The sequence below is a fragment of the Hemicordylus capensis genome, chromosome 2 (genome assembly GCF_027244095.1).
Source record: "Hemicordylus capensis ecotype Gifberg chromosome 2, rHemCap1.1.pri, whole genome shotgun sequence".
In the NCBI taxonomy this organism is placed as follows: Eukaryota; Metazoa; Chordata; class Lepidosauria; order Squamata; family Cordylidae; genus Hemicordylus; species Hemicordylus capensis.
In genome coordinates, this window is record NC_069658.1 from 341,108,627 (window position 1) to 341,133,846 (window position 25,220).

Below are 25,220 nucleotides of genomic sequence, written 5' to 3' on the forward strand. Positions count from 1 at the left end.
CAGTCAAATTGTCTGCAGAGAAGGCAAACTTCTGGTGCCTTCCCTGCCACCCACTCTGAAGCCCTCTCATGTGATCTTGAGAAAGCGCTCATTGGATGCAAGAAAACAGGAAGTGCTATCCCTCTCTCCATCCTGATTTGCTGCTGCAGCTGTCCATCAATCAAAGGAGAAAGCCTGGCAGCCAAGGATTAGTTTTTTGCCGCCCATAGGCAAAGGAAGACTTGCCACCCCTCTCTGTCCCCAAAGGCAATTTTTAAAAAGACTAAGAACTTTCCCTTGGCCCCTTCCCTGGCCATCACAATGTGCCGCTCCTACAAATTTGCCTTCATTGGCAAGTGCTTACTTTTTGCCTATGTGTTATTTTGCCCCTGTAAGCGGGGAAGCGTTCATAAAATGAAAGCCTTTTTAAAAAGGCCCTTGGTTATAAACAGTAGGATGTAAAATATGCACATAATGTTTCGGACCAAGCAGTGCTGCTTTATGGATTAATAGCTGGGCACAGGACTCGGTCTGTGTCCCTTTGCTAGCAATGGAGCTTGCCAAGCTGAAATCCTGGCTGAGCATGCGCAATAACCAGAACTCACTGGACTACTTCAGCCACCTAAAGGTAAAACGTCTGCAGATCTGCTGCACTTGGGACTCATCATTGTTCGATACACTTGTAAGCATAAGTTTGTCTACAACCTGAGTGGGGGGGAAGTACCCTGTTTTCTCACAAATCACAGGAGTTGGGGGCACAGCCCCTTGCTCAGTGCAAGAAATGGCTATAGCATTCCTGACAGTGTGACTTTCGACCCAACCCAAACCTTTGCCAAACAACTGCTGCAGGAATATGATTTGCCTGTTCGCCAGCAAAACCATGGAGGTGGCCGTCCTCCAGCCACCCCCTCACAGAGTTGTTTGTACCAAAGGGAAGGCAAGGGCAAAAGAAGGCAGCTCTGTCTCTCATTTGACCTGACACCATTTTGTTGAAGGCGATGGGACAAGCGGAATTCCTAGGTTAGGTTCTCTTTCTTACCTGTGTCACCATGGGGGCAAATGGGCATGCAAAATCGGAGCCCCTGGAGGAGGCAGCAGCCCTGGCAGGCCGAGCACAAAGACAAGATTCTGCGCTGCTGCTTTGGAGGGAAATTATTAGTCAGAGAGGAAATGATTGATTTCCACGGCGCAGACCATAACGGTGGAGAGAATTTGGCCAAACAAACATCAGAATCCCATGATCCCCCCCCCCAGAGTGGGAGGAGGAGAGATGGACGCGTCAATCACTCTCCGAGGGTTAGAAATGCCACACCTCCCCCATCTTTCAGGCAATTGCTGCTTGGCTCTGCTACTTTTAAAATGGAAAGGAATAGGATACTTCCCTGGCCCCGGCAGCAGCAGCCAGCCAGTCTGCAGCAGAAGAAGCCTCCAGCTGACTGCCAGCCCAAACAAGAACAACAACATTGCAGCCTGCTGGCTGCTGCTGTCCCTGTCCTTCCACCAGCCGGCCGCCCACAACTAGAGTTTTCAGAAACAAAAAGCATAACGTAAATATATTTATTTACTGCGAAAAATGCTGCTGGGGGGATATTTGCCGCCGTAGGCATCCAGCTCCACTGCCTATCCTGTAATGCGCCTATGCTGGCAGCCACTTCTCCCTCCTCTCTGAAGTTTCGCAGATTGCACGGAGGAGGCTAGCACTTACATCCAAATTTGGACAGGTAAGCATGTGGCGAGGCAGAGCTGGCAGTCCATTGAACCCTTGGCTCTGTGTTATGTCTGAATTCAGCCTATGTGTGTGTAGCCTGTGAAGTGGTTTATTCTGAGACCACATTCAGACATCACACTAAACCAGAGTTACAACCCTGTGGCTGGGGTTTGTGAAACTGCATGTCCAAATGTGTGAAACCACAGTTCGGACCCTCACTCAGACCAAGGGTTCACTCACCAAATTCCGATTTGAACCCTCAGTTTGAAGTGTGGATTGCTGCTTGGGCTTTGGGTTTGCGTCTGCTTCCTTCACTTCCGAATTCAGTAATGCAGGCAGCCTTCCCTGGAACTGGAGTTAAAAGAAGGAAGCTCCTCCCTTCCTCGGTACTGATTGGCTGCCGCAGCTGTCCATCAATCAAAGGAGGTTGCCCGGCAGCCACTTCCCCCTCCTGCAATCTTGCAGATTGCAGGCCAGCACTTACACCCGAATTTGAACAGGTAAGCACGTGAGGGGTGGGAGTGGAACCAGAAGTCCATTGGACCATTGGTTCTGTGTTATGTCTGAATACAGCCTGAGTCATTAATTGACTGAGGTTAGGGGAATTTTACACAGCTAGATGCAGCAGGCAAATCTCCTGGCCTAATTCCCATATATTAGCTGTATCTAAAGTAAGCACTAGACTGCTTCTCTTCCCTCAGACACTCTCCAAACCTATTTATGGTTTTATTCAACATGTCTACTGTGATTTGCCCTTGTTTTAAGAGCTCTAGCATACATTATAGAGGCATGGTTGTGCTGGTGGCAGGGGGAGGCTGTTTTATCTTGTAATTTGTCCAGGTAACTATCCCATAGAACACAAGTCCCTTACGTTCATATCTTATTCTTCCCTAGGTCATTGCAAAAGCCTCCCGTTACCTTCAGGTAGGACAGCTCTCAAATGACCCTCATGTTTAAGATGCTGGTTTGGCAACACTGGCCTGCTTGAGACTACACCTAAACCACGATTTAGCACTACTACATTAATGAGCCTAAAGAGCCAAGAGCTCTCACTAAAGTTGCCACATTCATCCAGGAGAATTCCTTTTGACACAACAGTCGTGTAGTGATCAGCCTCCACTCCGTCTAAAGATTTAACAAGGAGTGAACCCTTGTCTTATCTGACAGGCCTGTGAACTCTAGGGCAGCCAATAAATACACCAGGTAGGTGGGACCTAGAGAGTGGTTGCTGGGAATTCTGGGAACAAGAAGGGTGGTCTGTGCTGGAGAAGCTCGTATGGAAAGGCTTAGTGAGGGGCATAGAATTTGCTCCCTCATGGCAGGAGCTAGCATGGAGGTTTCTTTCATGAAATAACTCTGCAGATCCTTGAGAGACAGGATTGTAGGAAGCTTTATTCTCAACAGGTGTTGGGTGAGTTTTCAAAGAAAAGGGAATAGAGCACATGGAACAGTTTGTTAGTCAGATTTTGTGTTAGATACTTATATTTCTCTCTGTGTGTGCTTTGCATATTCCTGATACTGTTCTATTATTGTTTACCTAAAACATAATTAAAATAAGATACACTAGCCTACGCTCAACCCACATAGGGCGTTGCAAAAGACTAAACTTTTACGCGTGCTTAAATACAATCTGAAACTGAAGCCTAAAACCACCTATTTTTGTAACCTACTAAGTATTTTTGAGTGTATCTAAAACCTAAAAGCCTCACACAGAAGCCGTCATTTTTGTTCTTATCTTTTTACAAGACTCTCAGAGTTAGTTTTTAACTTTAAAAAAAGGGAGGGCAGGAAGTGGATTTCTCTGGTGCAAAAGCGTCAAGTGCTCAGCAGCTACCAGTTTTCTCATCACATGTAGGCCTACACGTGGAAGGCTTTTGTACTTATCCAATAGCAAAATAGAGTTTCCCCTGGGATTCCACCCCAAGCCCAGAGAGGTTCAAGCTCTGTCAATAAGAGGGTGGTGGCGGCAGCATTTTAATTCTACCGGAAATATAGATTAGTTTTATGAGAAGCCCAGGCAGTCAACTCACCAGGAATGATTCAGCATTTTTCCCCTCATGTGAGCTGCTCTGAGACAAAAGCTTTAATTTGCTACAAGTCAAAAGGGTGGGAGTGGTGAGTGCAAATATTACAACTCTAGTTTTTTAACCAGAATTGGAAACAGTGCTCAACAGTGGAGCTTGCTGGCTGTTTTGTGTGTTTTCCCCTATACTGTTATTTGCACAGGAGAGGATTAGGACCTCATATAGTTAGGGAGTAGCAGCTGGGATTGGAGCTTCTGCAGAGCTTTATCTTTCATGTTGTAACAATAAAGGACAGTTGTGTTAACATTTCTTCCTGCTACACCACACAGAAGATACTTCCTGTTGTCTTAGAGGGCTCTTCACAAGACTGCAGATGTTGCATCAGATCATGGTGATGATGTTCTAGAGGGAAGTGGGATCTCAACAATGCCACTAGAGACAAGGGGGCTCTTTTAGTCCATATGCTTCACAGCTAAACCCAGAGGCCCATTTTCTCCAAATGTGGATGGGGGAGTGGGGATGGGGGGGCATACAAATAACTGAGACAGTGAGGCTATTCTCACATGCACCAGAGAGGCCTAGCCTGAGCTGCACATGAGAACCTCTGGGATCAGGCCTGATCCCGGTGGGGCAGTGCTGCCCCAGTGGACACATGAAGCAAGCTATGTTTAGCCCCCATGGACACAGCCCCCATGGACACAGAGACGGGTGCCTAGAACACCCATCCCCCAGGGGAACCCCCCAAAGCATTGCACATGTCAGAGCATGTCGGTGCATACCAACTTAGCCAGCCAACTACACTGGTGCCAGAGAAAGAACAAGGATATGGGGCTTTAAAATATTAACACCATGTAGCTAACAGTGCCTAGAAAAAAAGCACCCACAAAATGTGGAATTAAAGCAACCTTCCCACTCAAATTCCTGGACATTTCATAGCTAGGACGACACTTTTCATACATCCTGGACAGGATGTCTGATCCTCCCCTCTTTTGTATGAAAGAGGAGGAGGGTGAAAGCTTTTGTTTTCACTTTAAAACAATTTGCAGAACTTAACTGTGGTTTGTTAACTAGAGTTAGAACAAACCAAGATATCAAACCAATGTTTGATATTGGTTTGATATTCTGGTTTGTTCTCTAGGTATCAAACTGCAGTTCTCTGAGTCTGATCTGGCCCTTACAAGTCTTTGTCAGGAGCACAGGGAGAGAAGAGTGAATGCCAGCATTCTCCTGTTCTGGCCCTGCCTCCCTTACAAATCACCAGGAGCTTTGAAAGAGTGCCCAGCAGTGGCGGAGCCTGACTGCTGGCGGCACATGTGCAGCCCCAGCGGTGGCCCCCCGACCCTGCCCCTGCGTCTGATGTCAGACGTAGGGGACGTGGTCTGGCTCCCAAAGAGAGCCTTGAGGCTCCGTTCAGGAGTTGGAGTTCAACTCTCAAAGGGGCCGCACGGCCACTGCTTGGGAGCTAAACCAACACCCCAACATCTGAGGTCAGACGCGGGGTGTGTGTCGAGGCCACGAGGCACGGCCCCTGCTTGGGCATGGCCCGGGTTCTTTGAACCCGTTGGCCAAATAGTGGCTCCGCCCCTGGTGCCCAGGGCAAGGATAAGGGGGCTGCTGGTCCTTTTAATGCTAGAGGGGAAAGAGCTGGCCCCAGTAGAGAGGCCAGGGCAAGGCATTATCTGGTGACTTGCCTCAGGCACCCCAATACCTTGGGCTGCCCCTCATGTAGCACTAAACTAAGTTTAGCATTGTGTCTCAACTGGGTCACCATAGGAAGCAGACCAGCCAGCCAGCCAGGACTTTAGAGAAGAAGAGACAGCCACATTTTCTAGAAATGATGAAGTAAGCAGCACTGCAAGATGCAGCATGTTTAATGGACTCCTAGATTGTGCACAGACTGGTTCAGTAATATATGACACATGATGTTCTTCAATTACTATTTCAATGCCAGTGAAACTTTTGTGTACCTTTCTCCTTTAGTGTGTTTTCCCTCATAGGCAGAACTTGGTTAGAATTTAATTTAGTCAGCTCACAATTCCAGGCCCCAGAAAACAACAAATTAATGTTTTCTTGGTGGTTGAGTTTCCCAATTCTGGCAGCGGAAAGAGCAATGACCAGTGCTGGCGATAAACATTAGCTTTACCAGTGTCTCTGAATAGAGTAAACAAGACTGCTTATGAAAAATGACACAAGCCAAGAAAAGGCAGAGTCTCTTCTGTTTAATGTTAACCCAGGATAGTCTCTGGGGAGGGGGGAGGGATGGCTGGCAGTGTCAAAGGGGCTGAAATTTTGCACACAAACAAACCGATCCCTTCTAAAGCTGTTTTTGTTGCGTACCTGGAGCCAAGGGCAGAAAAGGAATTTTATTATCTCTTTGCTACTTTAGATGCAAATTGCTGCTTTGAGTGGGGATTTTTGTTGTTGTTGAAAATAGCACAAGGGGGAAATGTTACCCCCCTGCTCTTCATATAGTATACTACATTCCTGGGCCAGATCAGAGGCCAGGCCCTGCTGCTAATTCTCAAAGATAAAAGATCCCTTCTGGTTCACTTCCGCATGAAGCCCCTCTCGTAATAACAGATCACATTGTAGTTTGGGTTTACTACTCTTCATCCACTGAAAGCGTATGTATAATGGCTGACATGATGAGCAGTGCTAGCGGAGGTGGGGGGATATTGTGGCACTGCTGCTGTGGATATGGAAACAGCGGTGCCACTGGTGAGGATACTGGTCGTGCGACCAGTGTTACCATAATTTCTCCCATTGTGGTGAACAGGAGAAACTATGGTAATGTGGTAGCATAACTGGCTTCTTCCCCTCCATCCCTGGCTGTTTCTGTGTCCACAGCAGTGGTGCCACACACAGTACCCTCCTGCCCCCATTAGCCCTGTTCATCATGCCAGTGATTATATAAATATTGTGAATTATAAATACATATATACCTGCATCTCAAGACAAAAGTGTTCCAAACTGAAGTTGTCTAAGGGCCCCTTCAATTGCATACAATCAGTATGACTGTCAAATGTGTTGACTGCACACACATATTTTGTTGCTTGTACACACTGTATTTATTTCATTTAAAATGTGAATCCCCAGCTTTCAAGGTGGCTTATATAATAATAGGCTTAAAAGACCAACATGGCAGACATATGCTGGAAAGATAGAGCAAATCATGCATTCCTTCACCTGAGTGTGCACAAGTATCATCAAATGTGTAAACATCACAGGTAATTATCTATGTGCACACAACAGTCTTATAACAGTTGCAGTGGCCATTTAGAAAAAAGGGTGGTGTCAGTATAACTGGTTAGCTGTGTGAGAAAAACAGAGTTATATTATTTGGACTTTAGTTGTGCAGATATAATACACACCCTTGTTTGTATCCAAATTCAGCATCAATAGACTTTTTCCATAGCCACTCTCAGTTTCCTTTTTACATTCCTAAGCTGTTTAGTTGGAGCTCATTTGCTGAAGGTGTGCAGACTCCTGAAACCTCTCTCTGTCCCAATACTGATTTCTTTTATATAAAATGCTCTTCATTTTGGGATCTTAATTTGTTGGATCTTCCAGAAGGTCCTTTAACCATAGTTAGTTAGAAGTGTCAAAAAAGGAAACAAGAAATGTCAAAAAAGGAAACCTTTGTCCATCCACTGTATCCTGAATCACATCAGCTGAGCCTCCTGGGGGGTGGGGGACAGCCGGCTCCAGGTTTCAGAGGGTCCTTAGCAAACTGCCTGTTGGAGATGGAGTTCCAGTGCATCAACTTTTTGCACCAAGTATCCTAATGAGCACTGGTGGAATTGGAAGTAGAGGTAGTTAGGGAGGGTCCCCTTACCTGTCCCTGCTTTGCCTCAACTCTATGGCCCCTGCCTTGACTTCTCAGGTACTTCCTGTAGAGAGTCAGTCCTCTTCTTTTCCTCTTAGAGAGTAGGTGGAAACATCTTTCTCTTACCCTACTTATTAATTATGTAGCTGATAGATAGGATAGGTCTTTCCTATCCCAAATGTACTTCACCAATAAACCTATTTAGTTTAGATTGTACAACAATCTCCATATAAGGAGTACTAGCATGTTCTTCAAATAACTGCAACAACTAAACTCTGCACTCTACTCTGTAACTGGAGTGTGTAGCTTCCTTTTGGTGCTTTGTTAAATAATTACAAACCCCAACATTGCCCTCTATGGACCCCATCCTACCTAGATGGGCCCTAGGATGAGCAGGAGGGGGCAAGTGCAGTGGCTGTGTGTGTGTGTGTGTGTGTGCGTGCGTGCACACACACACACACACACACACACACACACACACATGCATGTGCACCCTTGCCACCAAATGAGGTTTGGAGATCAGTGGTCTAGGAGAGGAGGCCAGAGAAAGTGGGGCTACAGAGGCAGCCAGTGGGCAATTGGCCACTTTTGCCAATCTGCTGCCTGAGGCGGCTACCTCTTGTCCCCAGCCCTGGCCCCTTGAATGCGTATTGATTTGGCTGTAAGCAGTTATTTAGTCTTTGTGTCATATTGAGCCCAACTGACTGTAGATCTAGATGTCCCTGGAGAGAGACTTAAGAACTTCAGCTCTCCTATTCCAAATGCTCAAGTTTGATAATCCCATTATAAACATAGTTGTGAAATATAAATATAACACAGCCCAGATATCCAAAGCAATGTAATCTCAGTTTAACTCAAGCAATTTAAAACTAAAACAAGGAGGTTTAATGTGCTTCCAGAAGATTTGCTTATAGAGACTCCATGGAAAGGGAGGGCTGTAACTGTAGATGTCTAGCCCTTTGGTACAAAGTACTAGCTTGAATATAATAAAGCTTTCAAGTATATAGAGTCCTGTAGCAATAGCAATAGCACTTACATTTATATACCGCTCTATAGCCAGAGCTCTCTAAGCGGTTTACAATGATTTTAGCATATTGCCCCCAACATTCTGGGTACACTATATGCATGTGTGCTCAGATAAGACTGTGACACTTGTTTATTTGGCAATGACTTAACTGTACTATGGTTTTTGAGTGCCATCTACAGGATATGAAGTTTACTAACTGTATGAGGCTCAAAGGAAACTAGTGTGGCAGCCAGTTATAATATCACCTCTGGGAGCATTCTTGATCAGTATTGTGAAAATGTCCTAGTGGCCATTCACTGATTACGCAGAGTCAAACCCAAGCTTCTCACCAAGTGTATACTGACCAAGGGGCTGCAGCTAACTTTGGCTCTACCAAGTATACTTATATGATGCATACAGGATGTAACACTGTTTATCACATTTGCTTGGGCACTTCTTAGGTGTGCACCTAAGCATGTAATCTGTACTGTCGTTTTGGAGAACAGGCCTCTTAGCATCTCTTGACCCCAGATCTTGACAGATGACCATTCCATCTGTTTTAGGCAAAGGGGATATCTGTACTGAACTAGTCCATTTGTCCTCTTTCTCCCTCCATCTCAAAAAATCAGTACTGTGATATTGTGATATTGACCTGGTGCTATCATTGAGTTTTAAAGCTGTTGTCAATGCAGCAGGGTGGACTGGAAATTAAGCCTCCTCCCACTTCTTCAGGAAAGGGGAAGGAGAACTGCAGGTGCTGAGCTCCTGTAGAGAAGCAGTAGGAGCTGAGCTAACTCCTCCCTCGCTGTCTCTTCCTCACTAACACAGAGCAATTTGCCCCACATCATACTTGGAAAATTCATTTTAAAAGGAGAAGTGCTCTCCGAATGAGCAATCACAGAGTTGGCTCACACAAACTTGGCTGCCCTGCAACTGTTCTTTCCTCCCATACTCTGAAGGCAGAGAGAGAGAGAGAGAGAGAGAAAGCAGCTTTCAAGAAAGTTGAGAGATCTAATGATCCAGGGCAGAGAGGATGATTGGCTGAGGACTCCAAGGCACTTCTAGCTTCATTTTACCTCTGTTTTAATGAGGTTAAATAGACTGTACAGCCAAGAAACAGTGGCCTGTTGTAGTAGCCTCCTGGTCGGGAGGCTACTCATGAGCTGCCATGGCAACACACAATCTGAAAAACAGGATTAGTGGAGAGCATGCTCCGCTAACCTCCTTTTAAGGGGGGCATTTAAGCGGGCTTGCTGCTGGGAGCCACATGGCTCTCATTGCTTCCCATGATCAGGAGAAATCAAGCTAGCCTTCCCTAGCCTGATTTTTGCCGATTGTGGGAATAGCTTCTTTGTGTAATTGCAGTTGAGATGGTACTCCCATCATTCCCAATAGGAGTACCATTGCAACTGTGATTATTAATTGAGTAGTTATTCCATGCAGCTTCCTGCTGCAGCGGTGCTCATCCTAAGAACCCACACACAGTGCTGGTTGTGCACATGATGTCCGCACATGCACAGGTCCAATTTGGCATCCACACATGCACAGACACCATGTGCGTGCTGGCACCACCACAGCAGGAAGCTGCATGCATTGGCGGAGAGCAGGAAAGGATCTGCTCTCCTCTTTTTTAAAGATCCCGCTCACCACTCCCCTCCCTGTGGCACCAAACCAGTTTGGAACTCATCTGGACCTGTTCAGCACTGAACCAGTTCAGTGCACTGTTCATCTGAACCAGTCCAGTGCACGGACTAAGGTTCGTTCACATCCCTATCATTGAGGTCATTCACACAACTGAAAACTGGGTAGGATAAGTGTCCTACCTAGGTTTGGAAGCTATGTGTGCTCCCAATTTTTGGTTGTGTGGGTGGAAACAACTAGGTAGGAGGAAGGAGAAGTGATTGTGTGGAAACAAGGTAGGAGGAAGAGCTGGGTAGGACAGTTTTTCTTCCTACCTTTATCAAATGCTGGGTATGAAAGCTGGGTAGGACAGCACTGTCCTACCCAGCTTTTCTTCCTACCTTGCTTCCACACAATCACTTCTCTGCTCCTACCTAGTTGTTTGAACCCACACAACCAAAAATTAGGAGCATACACAACTCCCAAACCTGGGTAGGTTACATGTCCTACCCAGTTGTTGGTTGTGTGAATGACCTCATTGTTTAGTAGCTGCAGAGTAGCTCTGCCTCCACAAGCTGTGCAAGTGTGCTTTGGAGTGGTTCACATGCAGCACATGTGCCTGTCTTAGACCTACAGATCCCTGTGTGGCATGTAAGCTGCTATGCAGACAAGAGGACATAATTCAGGTCTGAAACCATAAGATATTTGGAGCTGGAGGCTGGGAACAAGGCTGTAGGAATGGTTGTGCTGGTTATTAATTTGAAGCCGCACATGAAGCAGCCCAAATTAAACCCCCATCCCAAACTGAGAAAGAGACAGAGAGTGCCTTCATATCCTCCTGTGGTTTTTCCTTAAACAAGCTCCAAATCTGTGGGCTTCATGTTCTGTGGAGCCTCAGCATATTCTATGCTGAGGAATATTTTTGGTAAATTATTTACTGAATGTGGATTCAAATGAATGTCACTGCAATATGTATTACTGTTGTGTAATTTTTCTGTGAATGCTAGGCCTTCACACATCATCGGAGCCCAGTGAGTCAGAACTTTAATGTAGCATCAACAAAGAGCATTGACAGTTGCTGAAATTATGGCAATATCAGTACCCTGTCCGTCCGGTGTCCAAGTCAAGGTCGCTGTCAAGGTTTAAGGCAGCTCCTTGAAGTCTGCAAAGAAAACACAAGAGAACAATTTACTAGAAGTATCAGGTTCAGACAGTCCCCCCCCGCAAACCCAGTCTGCTCACCAGATAGCACGGTTCCAGAGCAAAAGGAGTGCAAAGCGTTCTCAGGGGAGGCATTGCAGCTAGGGCAGCTGTCAGGACTCAGTTGGGTAGCAGAGTAGCAGCAGGAAAAGCCTGGGTCTCTAGAGGCCAACACAAAGCTGGGGGTTTCTTCTGAGTCGGAGGCTTGGCTGTAGCAGGCTCAAAGAGACTTGTTGCTTCCAGCGTTTAGCTGCAGCCTTCAGACTTGATTTATAGCTAGGCTTAATTGCTATCCGCCTTCGGCCAGCTGACACAGATTCAGGATTTATCTGGTTTGTAAAGCAGGCATCTGCTTCTCCTGAGTTCTTCCACCTGTTGTCTGCGCCTCATCAGTCTTCTATCGCAAGGATGCAAAGGTGCTTTGCTGTTTACCTCAGTGTTCTGCTTTCCATTCCCTGTCTCTGCTACCTCTGATGGTCCCAGTTTTCCTGAGGCTTTGATTGGACCTGCCTCAGGTACCTGCTGTGGGCTAACAGCTGGGCTCTGCCCTTCAGGTTCCTCTGCAGCTGCTGGCAGACTGCCAGCTTCCCCTTCCTCTTCGCTATCTGAGGATGGGGGCATGACAGGCAACACAGAGACAAGTGTGTACTTTATTCTGATCAGCAAACATTCTCTTCTGCTGAAAGTATGGCTACTATACAACATTCATAAAGCCATTCCATGATCATGATTCCATCTCCTTTTGCCAGCAACTAAATAGAGCCTGTCCCCAGACAGACACGCTTCTACTCTTATTGACTGGGTGTAGGTGATCCATCTTTAGTTCTAGGCAGTCATGGTCATCTATGCTCAGCCTAACCTACCTTGCAGGCTTGTGAGAATAAAATGGGATAACTATGTGAAGAATTGACTCCTAGAAACAAAACATTGAGTTAAGAACCATTTATGTTTTTACATGGTGCTTGGTCTAGGGTTTTAGTGAGTTAAGCATGGCAACTGTTGCCAGGTACTTGGATTGACATAGGGAGTTCTATAGACATCTGCTGTAGAATTAGTTGGAAGTTGACGGTTAAAGAAGAAGCTGGGAGAAAGGGACTCAGAATGAATGGGAGTAAACTGTAACTGGTTGTGATGTGTATTTCTTAGAAAGGATCTACTTTTATTTGGTGAACAATAAATCCTCTTTGTCTTTAAAGCATATGGACTTTCTCAACAGCCCATGCCTATAGCATTTCCCCACTATTTAGGGCAGTAAATATTATGGAAGAAGACTGTTGAAGATAAATGGTGGCAGAGGATACAGGAACCATCACAAATCCCAATGTGCATGCTAGGCTTCAAGCATCTTACAACAGTCTTCCTTAAACATAAAAGATAGGTGTAATATAAATGTAATAATACAAATAATGCAAGATGTAGTTTTTTTAAAGAATAAAAATTTGATTTTTATTCTTAACAGGAGTAAAAGCAAAGGATAAAAGCAATGGAATTGTCTAAATTTCAGTGGATGTTAAGGGAAATTTATGTTCCAACTTATGTTACAATACTAATCCTATTAAATGACAATTGCTGATCTCCAGTTAACTTCCAGGCCCAGTTCAAGGAAACTGCTTTTTCCTTTCAACAAAGTCCATCACAGACTGGGACTCACATACCTTGCTTAGTCTGCCTATCCTCACTAGAGCCTTACCTGTTCATGATCCTCAGGTTTTAAGACTCTATAGCTCACATATTCAGCAATGCCTGAGTAAAAGAATTAGCACAACCAAATCCAAGTGCCACTATGGACCACCACCAACACCACTACCACCCCCAAAAAGAACATGGGCTGAATCATGGGTGCACTGCAGCCTGTGGGCAGGGAGATAACCTGGATACAGGGACAACACCGTCCGCTAGCAGAGCTCTGCCCAGTTTCATTCTGGGTTCTCCTCCCTCTCCCTGCAACCACCCATGATGCAGCCCACATCGTTGCTGAGGGTCCCTTGACCCTTGGCAATGCCTCTTCAGCTGGATCAGAGGCTGCAGCAGCACCAAGATAGTGGCGGCATCCGGGGGGAAATTGAGGGGGGCACAGAAAGGGCAAAGAGCATTCATGGGTAGGCAGGCTCGGAGTGGCCCACAGGGCAACAGGGCATATCCCCGGTGCGCCCCACCCACGGGACACACCTGCACCACGCCACACTCAGCAGCAATGAATACTCCCACCCTTAAGTATCCATTCTACTCAAAATCTGGCACCCTCCCCATATAATTCCACCGCCCTCTCAGTGCCCCCAGTCCTGTGGGTATGCCCTGTGGGTAGGCAAGCGCCGCATATTAGATTTCTCACTTTCTTCTTTCATTGGCATTTCTGTATATGGAAGCCTATATTGTTGTTGTGTGTTAGGGTGTAAATTCCAGTTGTCCAGAGCCCTTGGAAATGCTGGGCCAAAATATGTTAATTACAATAAATAATAAATGTGAAACTCACTTTAATTATGTGCAGTAGAATGGCTTCTCTTGAATTACAGTGAAGGGAGCAAAGGGGGAAACCAGCCAATGTTGCCAGTGTGGGCAAATGTCTTTAGTCAAGCAGAGCCTATGTTGCTCCATTCATGAAAAGGTCAAAAAGGCTTGCTTTGAATAAGAATAGTATCAGGCAGTCATATCAGGGAAGTGTTATGCTCATGCAACCAGTAAAACAAATGTCTTTCAAGGAATCTGTCATTCCTTTTGTGTCTCAGGTCTCCTTGCATGAATCACTTCCAGTCCACATGTCTATATCATCAGATTATTTCCTGTAGTAAAACCAGAGCTGGCTTGTCTCAGTCTGAGTAATGAGCACTCTTTAAAACTAAATATTTGTAAATATAACCTACTTATGGTAAGATCCCTATTACAAAAAATAAAACTTTCTCTCCACTTCCAAATGCATCAGTCCCTTAGCAACGCTGAGGCTCAAAGTTTCTCAGAGTTTCATGTCTGAATGAATTTGTGCAGATGACTGTGAGGCAAATTCTCAGATGTCCTGTATCTTAAGAGGACATCCTGTATCTTCTCCATACACTCATGTGATGATTTTTTTTCTCATTTCCAGGACTGACATACACTTTGAGGAATGGTATTCTTCATATGCTCTGTATGGCCTATGGCTGCAATAAACTGATTGATTGATTGGTATTCTTCATATGGACTATTAAGCAACACTTTAAGAAATGATATGCTTTGTACCTCCATTCCTGTCTACACACATTTATCCAGCAGTACAACCTTAAGTGGCGCAGTGGGGAAATGCTTGACTAACAAGGAGAAGGTTACTTGTTCAAATTCCCACTGGTACTATATCGGGCAGCAGTGATATAGGAAGATGTTGAAAGGCACCATCCCATACTGTGTGGGAGGGCACAATGGTAAACGCCTCCAATATTCAACCAAAGAAAACCACGGGGGCTCTGTAGGGGCCAGGAGTCGAAATTGACTTGACAGCACACGTTACCTTTTTACAACAGGATGATCTAGTGCCTTAAAGTTAACTGTGCTGAATTATTGCTATGTGTGTATTACCCTCATGAGGGAGCTGGCCCCAGTACAGCATTCTAACCTCAAGAAGGTAATGGAAGCATGGAGGCATGGTAACTCTGATTTTGTGACATGCCTGATGTTTGGACAGTGGACACAGGTGTTTCAAGAGACAGATATGCCATCTACTCATCATGGGTTTGCTGCAGGAAACTTTATGTGTAACATTGATATGCTCACAGAAGTTGGATCTGCTGTGAAAAGTGTGAAGCTACTCTGGTTTTAGGGGACAGTGGCCTAACATGTTAGCTTTGCATTAGAGCTTTTGCGGGAAATGCTACAAAGGGCTGGGGCAAGCCAGAGAATTCAAATGACAAGCTAAGAAGATGGCTGACAGACTCTTAAAAGGGCTAACATTTAAGCTATTTCTGAAATGACCGCATGTCTGCATGGCAGGCTTGTCTAATCGAATTTGGGAAATTGCCTATCATTTTCTAAATTTACAATCCTTCATAGACTTTTATTCAGGGAATAATGTGTGTACAACGAGCTGTGTACTGTCTACTTTAGATTAATAATTTCTGCTGTGACCTTCTGTTCTAATTGCACAATTGGAGACGCAAGAGTAATAGCCATGATGGGTTAAGGGCCACCAGCTACCATTTCTGTCTCATGTCTGATGCTTTTAAGTACACTCTATTATTTACACAAAGCCCTTTGATACCTTCTTGATATTCCCCGTCTATTGAAAAAAAGAAAAGTAGATAAGATTACCATGAGCTTTCCAAACTATGAAGAAATGTTCTCTAATACTTTGCCAGGTAATGAGGTGGAATACATAATACCGAGACCACTGCAGAGAACTGCATTGATATGATTTTAACACGTTTCTTGGGTCCATCAGTTATGATGCAGTTTTCTCCTCTACTTCTACAGTCATGTTTGTGAAGATATTCATATTGCTGTCATGATATTCCAGGGCCTATTAATCCAAAACTATTTTGAGAGACTCAAAAAAGCCTCCAAAGCCCCCCAGCTGCAATATAGTTATCCCTTGCCAATGATGGTTTTACCAACTGTGGTTTTGATTATGTGCAAATGGGAAATTTTGACCGATCTTGCCAACTGCAACCTGAGTATCTGTGTTTGGCAAAGGTTTTTTTTTAGTGATTTTGGAGGGAGTTCAGCAATTTGGGGGGGGGGGTTTCAGAGGTTCGATCTGCTCATTCCTCTTGGTGACCCTTGCTAATCCTTGCTGAACTTGCTGCCCCTTGCCAATTTAAAATGCCTTTGAGTGATTTTGGGGGGGTTCAAAAAATGTCCAGAGGTTCGATCTGCTCATTCTTCTTGGTGACTCTTGGTGATATTACAGGATTTTGGGGTTTTTTTTGTTTTTTGTTTTAGCATTTTGGGGGTATCCCCCCCTTTATTGTGGTTCCTCTAACCCCCTGTTTCCCATAGACTGTAATGCCTCACCAACTGTGAATTTGCCAACGGCAAGGTTTTGCCAGAATGGAACCCTAGCGGTTGGTGAAGGATGACTGTATTTATTCTAAGCTATTTATTCTAAGCTTTGTTTCCTACTGCACATGGCAGATGTAACCCACCCCCATCCACAAGCATCCCCTTGCTCCAGATTTTTCTAACAGGAAAGAAGGAAGTTGGAAGTGGAAATGATAATGAACAGAACAGGAAAGAGGGAAGGAAGGAAAGTTCTAATATACCTTTTGTATAAAATTATGAAGATTCAAAGAAAACATTATTCATCTCTATTTTCAGTTTATTTCTCTCTGTTCCTTTCCTCCTCTATTTCTTTCTAAGAAACAACCTATTTCTTTATTAAATTCCAACAGCACAAAATGTAGTTTCCACTGTACAATTTTTGTTGTTGCAAAGCACAAAATATGTCCAGCTGTATATTCAAATAAATCTTGCCTAACTATATCCAACCATCCTATCCAAGACATCAGCTTGGTTCCCTATGATGTCCACCAGGGGGTGAATTAGATCATATTTTCCATTAAGGGAGGGGAAAAACACAACAGTGACTGGTATACTGTTTTATAACTGCTTCCTTTGTAAACACAAAATGACCACACAAGAGGCTTTCATTTTGAAAAACTGCGTGGTTCATCTCCCTGCTTTCCTCTTCCATCACCCATCACTATCAATCCTCTCCTCAAGTTCCCTCCCATTTCCCCTCCCATTATCTACACATCACTCCTTCATTTCCACCCCTCAATAACACTTTGTGAGTACATGTGTAGTAAACACAAATCACCTGTACACATGATTTTGTTGTCAATAATGATTTTTTTTTAAAAAAAAATGGCAGTTCTTTAGAGTATTAGCAGTAGTACTTCCAAGTACCATAGTTTCTGCTGTGGTGGCACAGTAGAGAAGACACAGCACAGAGCACATTTTGTGAGGTGTGGGGTTGATTTCTTGCTATGTAACAGCTTTGGCTCTGGGGTTTCCCCCTGCCATGTGTGCCTTGATGTCTCCTTTATTTTTTAAAAATTTTTAAATGCAGTATTCGCACAAATACACCTGGGCTTTGCTGCCTGGAACATGCTGGCCATGACAACAGCATCAGATGTCATCCCCTCACTCTCCTGCCACCACCAGTGTGACATGAGGGACAGGAAAGCAGCCTGCATCTCACTTCAGCTGGTCCACACATCTGCAGTGAAGTGTAGACTGGTGCTGGGCCCTGCTGACTCCAGCAACCCCAACACAACCTTTTTGCATGTCTGGAACAAGGAGGGCACCACCCTCCTATTGAAGGTGGTGTGTAAAGGGATCTGACACTTGGGGCAAGCAGCTGGAGCACCCAGTGGGAGCCAGCATTCTCCGCCATCTGAAACTGCTGGCCGTCCTGAGCCATCATCTCTCCAATGTCCCGGGTTATGAGGCATTTCTTTGGGTGAGCAGACTGCCCACTGACTGCACCCACTGCATGACAGGCAACGTGCCCTGCTTGAGAGCAGGAGCATGCCCCTTGCCACCTCTAGTCGAGGGCACAGCAGGAGGCCTAGCACTGCCAGCAGAAGCGAGGACATCTGGATGGTGTCATTCAATGTGCCTCCACATTGATAACATTCCCAGATGCTTGACGTCCTTTCTCTTACTGATCTGTGCCCTGCAGTGGGTGCAGACAGCATGTGTAGGCTCACTTTGGCAGTGCTTGGCAGTCCTGGACCGCTTGGCTGCTGGCAGTACTATTGGGCCACCACCAGCACCAGCACCGCCCTCCATTATCCATGACTGAGAAGGTTCAGGTGCAACAGCAATGACTTCCTCCTCTCCTGATCCTGCTCAGTCTTGGACAGGGTGTGTGTGTGTGGGGGGGGTGCACTGAGAAAAGGGATCAGTGGGGAGGAGGGGGGATCTGGTTGGGCTAGCAACTGTCACCTCGTCCTCCTCTCCCACCAAGAGAAGAAGAGCTTCTTCCCTGGCAGGGCTTCCTCCCAAGCACATTGGTTTCTCACTAATCTGACATGACAAGGTAATCTACAGAAAGGAAGGAGGGTAATTAAAAAGGCAGGCACAGCAAGGTAATCCAATAGGGTAGGGTATTCCACATAACAAGGCATACAGCAAGATAATCCAGAAGGGTCAGGGGTCTGCAGGGTTCCACAGGGCAGGGGTCCAGAAAAAAGTAGCAGGGCAGGGGTCCAGAAAGCAGGGGTCTTGGGGAGGGATGAGCACACAGCTGATTGGTGTGGTTTGGTTTGAACCAGATTAGAACTAGATTGGATTTGAATTGGACCAGGCCAGTTTGGTTTTGTACCCCCTCAACCCCCCCATTTGGTTTTGGGGCACTGCCATGTGGGGGGATCCAGAGGCTCCCCCTTCCCTGCCAGCCTTCATTATCGTCAGAAATTGCCCGGTTTGGGTGGTCTTCGGCCCATTCCAGGCCTGCCCTCCATTGTGGTAGCCATTTTGGCCTCTTTTTAAAAAACTTTGAACCTCCTCAAATAGGTCGAGGGGTTCGGCTTGATGCTGAACTGAACCGGGGTGGGGTTAGCTCGACATCGAGCCATGAATTGGTTTGATGTTGAACCGGTTTGGTTCCGAACTGGTTTGCATGTCCCTAGTCAGGGGACAGGGGATCCACAGTCCTCAGCAAAAGCACAAGGCAGCAACAGCAGCAGCAGGGCAAAGCCGGCAGCAACATAGCCAGAGCAATTCCTTGGAAGCCGAACAAAGAGTGTAGCCAGGCAACCACTGCCTGGCTTTGAATACATTTTTAAACTTTCTCCTTTTTGCTCCCACCTCCCTCATCCCTTCCCCCCATCCTCAGCCAATGGGAGCAGAGTTGCCCTGACAACAGTCTGATTTGAAGGACAACAAGCCAACCAGGAGAAAGGAGATCACTAGCCAAGCAGAAGACAATGCCCAAAAACCAATAAGCAGGGCAGAAAAATTGTAAGCAGACCACCGTAATGGAGGCTGCCACGTTCAAACATTCAAAACTGTTTGAACCGGTTTGATTCAAACTGGGCTTGACTAAGTTTGAACTCAGATCGGCCCCCTCTTTGTGGGAGCCGTTCCAGTTTGAACTCAGACCGGTCAAATCGGGCAAGGTTGAGTTGAACCTGGTTCAAACCAAACTGGTTCTGCACACCCCTACACTCCACCTTCTACAACTCCGTAGGACATGCCCTTCATTTTCACTCATAGACACACATGAACACGCCTCTTTCCTGTGATGGGCAGTCCACTTCCTAGCTAGCTTGCCAAGTAGAAAGGTGAGCTTAAAATGTCCACCAGGTGAAAACAGAAAAGGTGGATGAAAAATGGCCACTAGGTGAAGGTCAGAAATTGTAAGAACATAAGAACAGCCCTGCTGGATCAGGCCCATCTAGTACTGTAGAAAGTACTCCAGGTGTGGCCGCACCATCGTTTTGTATAAGGGCATTATAATATTAGCAGTTTTATTTTCAGTCCCCTTCCTGATGATCCCTAGCATGGAATTGGCCTTTTCCACAGCTACCACACACTGAGATGACACTTTCAACGAGCTGTCCACCATGACCCCAAGATCCCTCTCCTGGTCAGTCACCAACAGCTAGATCCCATCAGCTTATACGTGGAGCTGGGTTTGTTTGGTTCCCCCCCCCATATGCATCACTTTACACTTGCCAACATTGAACTGCATTTGTCATTTTGTCACCCACTCCCCCCATTTGGAGAGATCCTGTTCGAGTACCTCACAATCTGTTTTGGATTTCATTACCCTAAATAGTTTGGTGTCATCTGCAAATTTGGCCTCTTTGCTGCTTACCCTAACTTCTAGATCATTTATGAATAAATTAAAAAGCACTGGTCCCAGTACAGATCCCTGGGGGACCCTACTTCTTATTTCCCTCCATTGTGAAAACTCTCCACTTATACCTACCCTCTGTTTCCTGTCCTTCAGCCAGTTACCAGTCCAAACATGTACTTGTCCCCTTATCCTATGACTGCTAAGTTTTCTCAAGAATCTTTGATTAGGAACTTTGATGGAGGCTTTTTGGAAGTCCAAGTATACTATGTCAGCTGGATCAGCTTTATCCACATACCTGTTGACACTCTCAAAGAACTCCAAAAGGTTAGTGAGGCAAGCTTTACCTTTGCAGATGTCATGCTGGTTTCCCCCCAGCAGAGCCTGTTCTTCTATGTGCTTTGCATTTTTATCCTTGAGAATGTCCCTCCCAAGGCCTCGTGCTGCAGGGAGGGTGATTTGTCCCAATCCAACCCTCACGTGCAGCCCCAAGATGGGGATTGTGCAGGGGCTAAAGGGGCATGATTAAGACGGCTGCTCAGGCAGCTCCCCACCCCATACTTCAGTCCGGTATTTTGCTTTGACGAAGGAGGAGCTCACTTTTGCAGCTCCTCCAACACCAGTGCGGCCTTCGGCTCGGCATTCTGGGGGTTTGCGGAGCCCACAGGAGGAGCGGCCCTGGGGCTGGAGCGGAGGCAGCCCATCAGGGTGAGGCAGCATTGGAAGGCTTCGGCCGGAGGCTTGGCCATCGCAAGTAACAGTGCGGTGGCACTTGGGTTTGGCAGGCTTTGGCCCAATTGCACGTGGATCTGGGAAGCCTGAGGAGGCAGCAGCCCTTTGTTGGGTGGGCTTCTGCCTGGCTTGGAAGAGGGCTTGTATGATTCCCCTGTGGTGGGCAGGGAGCGCCCCTTCCAGTCGAGGGTTTGCTATTGGTTGGTGTGTGTGTGGAGGGGTGCTGGACATGAAGGAGGGCTGGTAAATCTGGGCGCGGGCGCTTGAGGGAGGTAGTGGTGTCTAACTGGAGGTGACTCTGAGGGCAGGTTTATGAACATCTTATCCCCCCGCCCGCCCTGGAGCTCATATCTTGGCCAGTTCCCCACTCCACCCCCACTAAGATTGGCCAGTTCCCCACTCCACCCCCACTGGCTGACTTTAATTGCCAGCCATGCCCCCGAAGAAGGCTAAAGGAAAGGCAGGTGGTCAGCCAGTCAGGACCCCTCGACACCCTGCACCACAGTCTTCTTCCTCTGATGAAGAGGATGCCGCATTAATGCAGATTAGGGGTCTTATCCAGCGCATGGAAGCGCTTGAGCGTGCCAAAAAAGTTCCTTCGGATAAAGGAGCTGGCCCCTCTGGGGTGCCACCCAAGCCAAAGAAGTGCACATGGGGGGGCTCTGAAAGCACAATTACTGAAATCATTATCCAATAGATTGGCGTCCTTGGAAGGAGATGTGGTGCCAGTCATTCCGGTCCCGGCAGAGCTTGGTGACCCAGTGGATTCTTCTCAGATGCTACCAGTGCCCAGCGGTCCTCCTGTACTATCACCAATGGTTCTGACGGTTCCAATGCCAGCTTCACCTGCAGTTCTGGTGCCTGGGGATCTGAGACCGGCAGGGCCTTCTCCCTCAGGTGAAAATGACACAATCACCACAGGAAGGTACTGGCCAGTGGCCTACAGTATGTATCCCTGGCCGATACCTGCTTTTGGGGGATGGGGTGTGACTCCCTTTGGGGCCCTGTCATCGCAGCCTTGGGCTGTAGGGGCTGTGCCTGGCTTGCCAGGGATGCTGTCTAGTACTCAAGCAGGTATGGAAGGGGGCCACGCCGCAACCATTTCCTCCAGCGGTAGGTGCAAGTGGAAGTGCAGGTTTTTACCCCATGGGAGTGGTGCTATCTCCACAACATGCTCCCAATGGGGCGGTGGGTCTTCCCCTTGGGGATCACTTGTTACCAGCTACCAAGGACAAGATACTCAGGGGGGAGTATGTGGACATTTTCAATTTACTATTCAGGGAACTCGAAGTTAAGCATAAGGAAGGGGAGTCCTGCAAGGACCAAGAGGAAGCCAGTCGAGACAACCTGGAACAACTGGCTTTCCGTATCCACAATCTACATGGGGGTCATTCTTAGGGTTGAGCCTGCCAGGGGGTCGGCCTTGGTGAAATATCTAGATATTATACACTGGGTGGATTTTGCAGGCACTGGGTGGGTGCAGTATGATGAAAGTTTTTGCATGAGGGCTGTTTTAGACCCTGCCCTCCCTTGGGTGGCTCCCCTTCAGGTATTGTAGCTTGTCATCATGTCTCCTTCTCACCCCATGGAGGTTGATAGGTCTGACAGTGGGCATTTGCTGTCCAAACCTTCAGTTGCCACATCTTCCTCCAGGGCAATCCAGCAGTGGGTTCGACCCCACTTGGTTGCTGGGAGTTTAACAGTGGTGGGTAGTGTACCAGGTCCACATGCAGGTTCCAGCATGTCTTTGGGTTCTGTGGGGCCAAGCGTCCAAGCTCCGCATGTCCTTGTGCCAAGGGGTGGGGGTCTGGCCTCAGGAACTGACCTTGTGGTAACAGGAAGAGTAACCGCCCCCCCAGCCCCTCCTGTGGGAAAAGGGGCCCAGCCCAATTAAGCGGTCAGTGCTGGAAAATCTGTTAAAGGCCTATCCCAATCGGAGGGCACCTGTTTCCTTGAGTGCAGGTTTTATGGAGGGTTTGGGGATAGCTTCGTTGTCCTGGCGGGAGGCATTCAGGGTGCATAACTGTAGTTCTGTGATAGGAAAGGAGGCCATGGTGATTAAAAAGATTGGCAAGGAAGTTGCAGCCAGGAGTGTTTTGGGCCCCTTCGATAGTTCCCCCCTTTCCTAATCTGAGCGTGTCATCTCCGGGGGTGGTCCTGAAGAAAACCCCAGGTGAATATCGCCTGATTCATCATCTTTCATATCCTAAAGGGTCTTCTGTTAATGATGGGATACCTGACCACTTGGGTTCAGTGCGATACACATTGTTTGATGAGGCAGTCAGGATGGTACAGGACGGTGGGGTTGGTGTCCTCTTACCGAAGTGCAACATCGAATCTGCTTTTCACCTCTTGCCTCTTCATCCCATGGATTTTGACCTGCTGGGCTTCACCTTTGCAGGAAAATTTTACTTCGACAGAGCTCTTCTTATGGGTTGTTCTGCTAATAGTCATGAAAAAAACCACAAAGGGCCATTTGCCATCTGAAAACCTCAAATCTGTGACTGTAGTCAAGCTGCTATAAATCAGTGTCTGAAAAATTTAATGTGTGCCAAGAATCCAACTCCCTTACTACTCTTTGTTCCTCAGTGTTTCTTTGTTCCTCAGAACTGCAAGTTCTCTGAATCAAAAGCAGCCCTCACGTAAAGTTGAAAGGGAAATGGCAAACATGAATGGCCTCTAATATATCACAGATGGAAATAAGGATATGTGTAGCTATGCCGCCCATCTTCTCATACCAGAGAACACTACTTGTGTGCTCTCTCTCAGCCCTGTTACATATCCTGAAGGCCCTGTACACTGTCATTTATTCTGTCCTGTACTGGCTTCTAAACCTAAATGTGTTGACCATAACAATTCCCTTGTTTTTAAAAAAAATCAGGAATAATTAATCTCACATTGAATCTGGTTATGCTTATTATAGCATAGCTGGAACACATCCAAGTTCATCAACATCTGGTATCTGGTTGTTGGAAGGATGGAGAGGAAGCTATTCACTGGCATCTTGGGTCAATAAAGCCTACATTCATCAAATGAAGATGCATCCACTGAAATGTTTAAAAGGCATCCACAACATTTGCTGAAAATGCCTCACACTCTCTACAGCAGGCATCCCCAAACTGCGGCCCTCCAGATGTTGCTGAACTACAACTTCCAGCATACCCAGCCACAAAAAATTGTGTCTAGGGATTCTGGGAGTTGTAGTTCAGCAACATCTGGAGGGACGCAGTTTTGGGATGCCTGCTGTACAGGATCCCCACAGGGACAAACTTTTAATTAAAAAACCCATAAATGATTGCTAGATAGAATACAACAGTGGTGTAAGGAGGCCAGTGGTGTCCGTGGTTCAGCCCACTGTCAGTGGCCCCCCCAGCCACATCCCTTGCATCTGACGTCAGGCGCAGGGTGTGTGGTTTTGCTTGCAAATGGGGCATGTGCCCCATTTGCGAGCAAATTCCAGTCTGGCCAGCACCACATTCAGAGCACGGCTGGGAGCAGCTCTCCCTGCTTTAAAAGGAAGCTGGCACTGGCTAAGCTTCCCAGAAACTGAGCTGGCCACACTGTGAACGTGGCGCTGGCCAGAATTTGCTCGCAAACAGGGCATGTGTCCTGTTTGCAGGCAAAACCACCACCACCGCTGTGTCTGACATTAAATACAAGAGGTGTGGCTGGGGCAAGAGTCACAGCCCCTGAACACAGTGGCCTGGGTTCTTTGAACTCATTCATGCTATGGTGGCTCTGCCCTTGGAATAGGATACATCCCTTCCCTTCATAACAACCAGAATGGAATTAATTTAAAATTTGGTGACAAAGTCTTGAAGTCTTTTTGGTGGCCACCTGTCATGCACACCTCTCGTAATTCTTGGGTTCTGTGGCACAGGAGCTGTTAGTGATTTGTTTTCTGGTACAGAGAATTGCCCATCAGTTTCATCAGCCTCATCTGAGGGGTCAAAACTGGAGGCAAGACCAAATTCCTCTCCAGTTCCTCTCCCTTCCTTCTTTTTCCATAGCATGCATACTTGAAAGTCTCAAAGTGTTCCATTTCTTTCCATCATCCAGTATGGCAGAATTTCCTTAGATTTTGATTATTTGTTTCAGTCCTGAATATTGGGAATATCCCTTTCTCACTTTATGGCAGCCATACTCAAAGTCCCCTACCTGAAATGTTCGCTGTTTCGCACCCCATTTCTGATCCACATACAATTTATATTCTTGTTGCTTGTCCCTTATCCAATCATGTATCTCTGTATCCTCAGTGTGAGATGGCACAGAAAACCCTATCAGTTGTTGTCTATCAGTTTGGTGGTAGCTATGAGTCCTCTCAGTAGTTCAAAAGGTGATTTCCTATAGTGGAA

The 25,220-nt window shown here is 46.5% G+C and overlaps 1 long non-coding RNA gene across 2 annotated transcripts in view; it reads left to right on the forward strand.

Moving 5' to 3' along the window:
- The first annotated feature begins 216 nt into the window (after window positions 1–216).
- The window catches only part of LOC128344772 (uncharacterized), a 45,055-nt gene continuing 20,051 nt past the window's right edge, over window positions 217–25,220 (forward strand). The window contains exons 1-2 of one of the 2 annotated variants that reach the window (XR_008316038.1): window positions 217–607; window positions 2,582–2,890. This is a non-coding gene — a long non-coding RNA (uncharacterized LOC128344772). Of the gene's footprint in view, window positions 608–2,120; window positions 2,188–2,581; window positions 2,891–25,220 lie in introns of those variants that run through there. The other variant, XR_008316039.1, reaches the window with a different exon arrangement.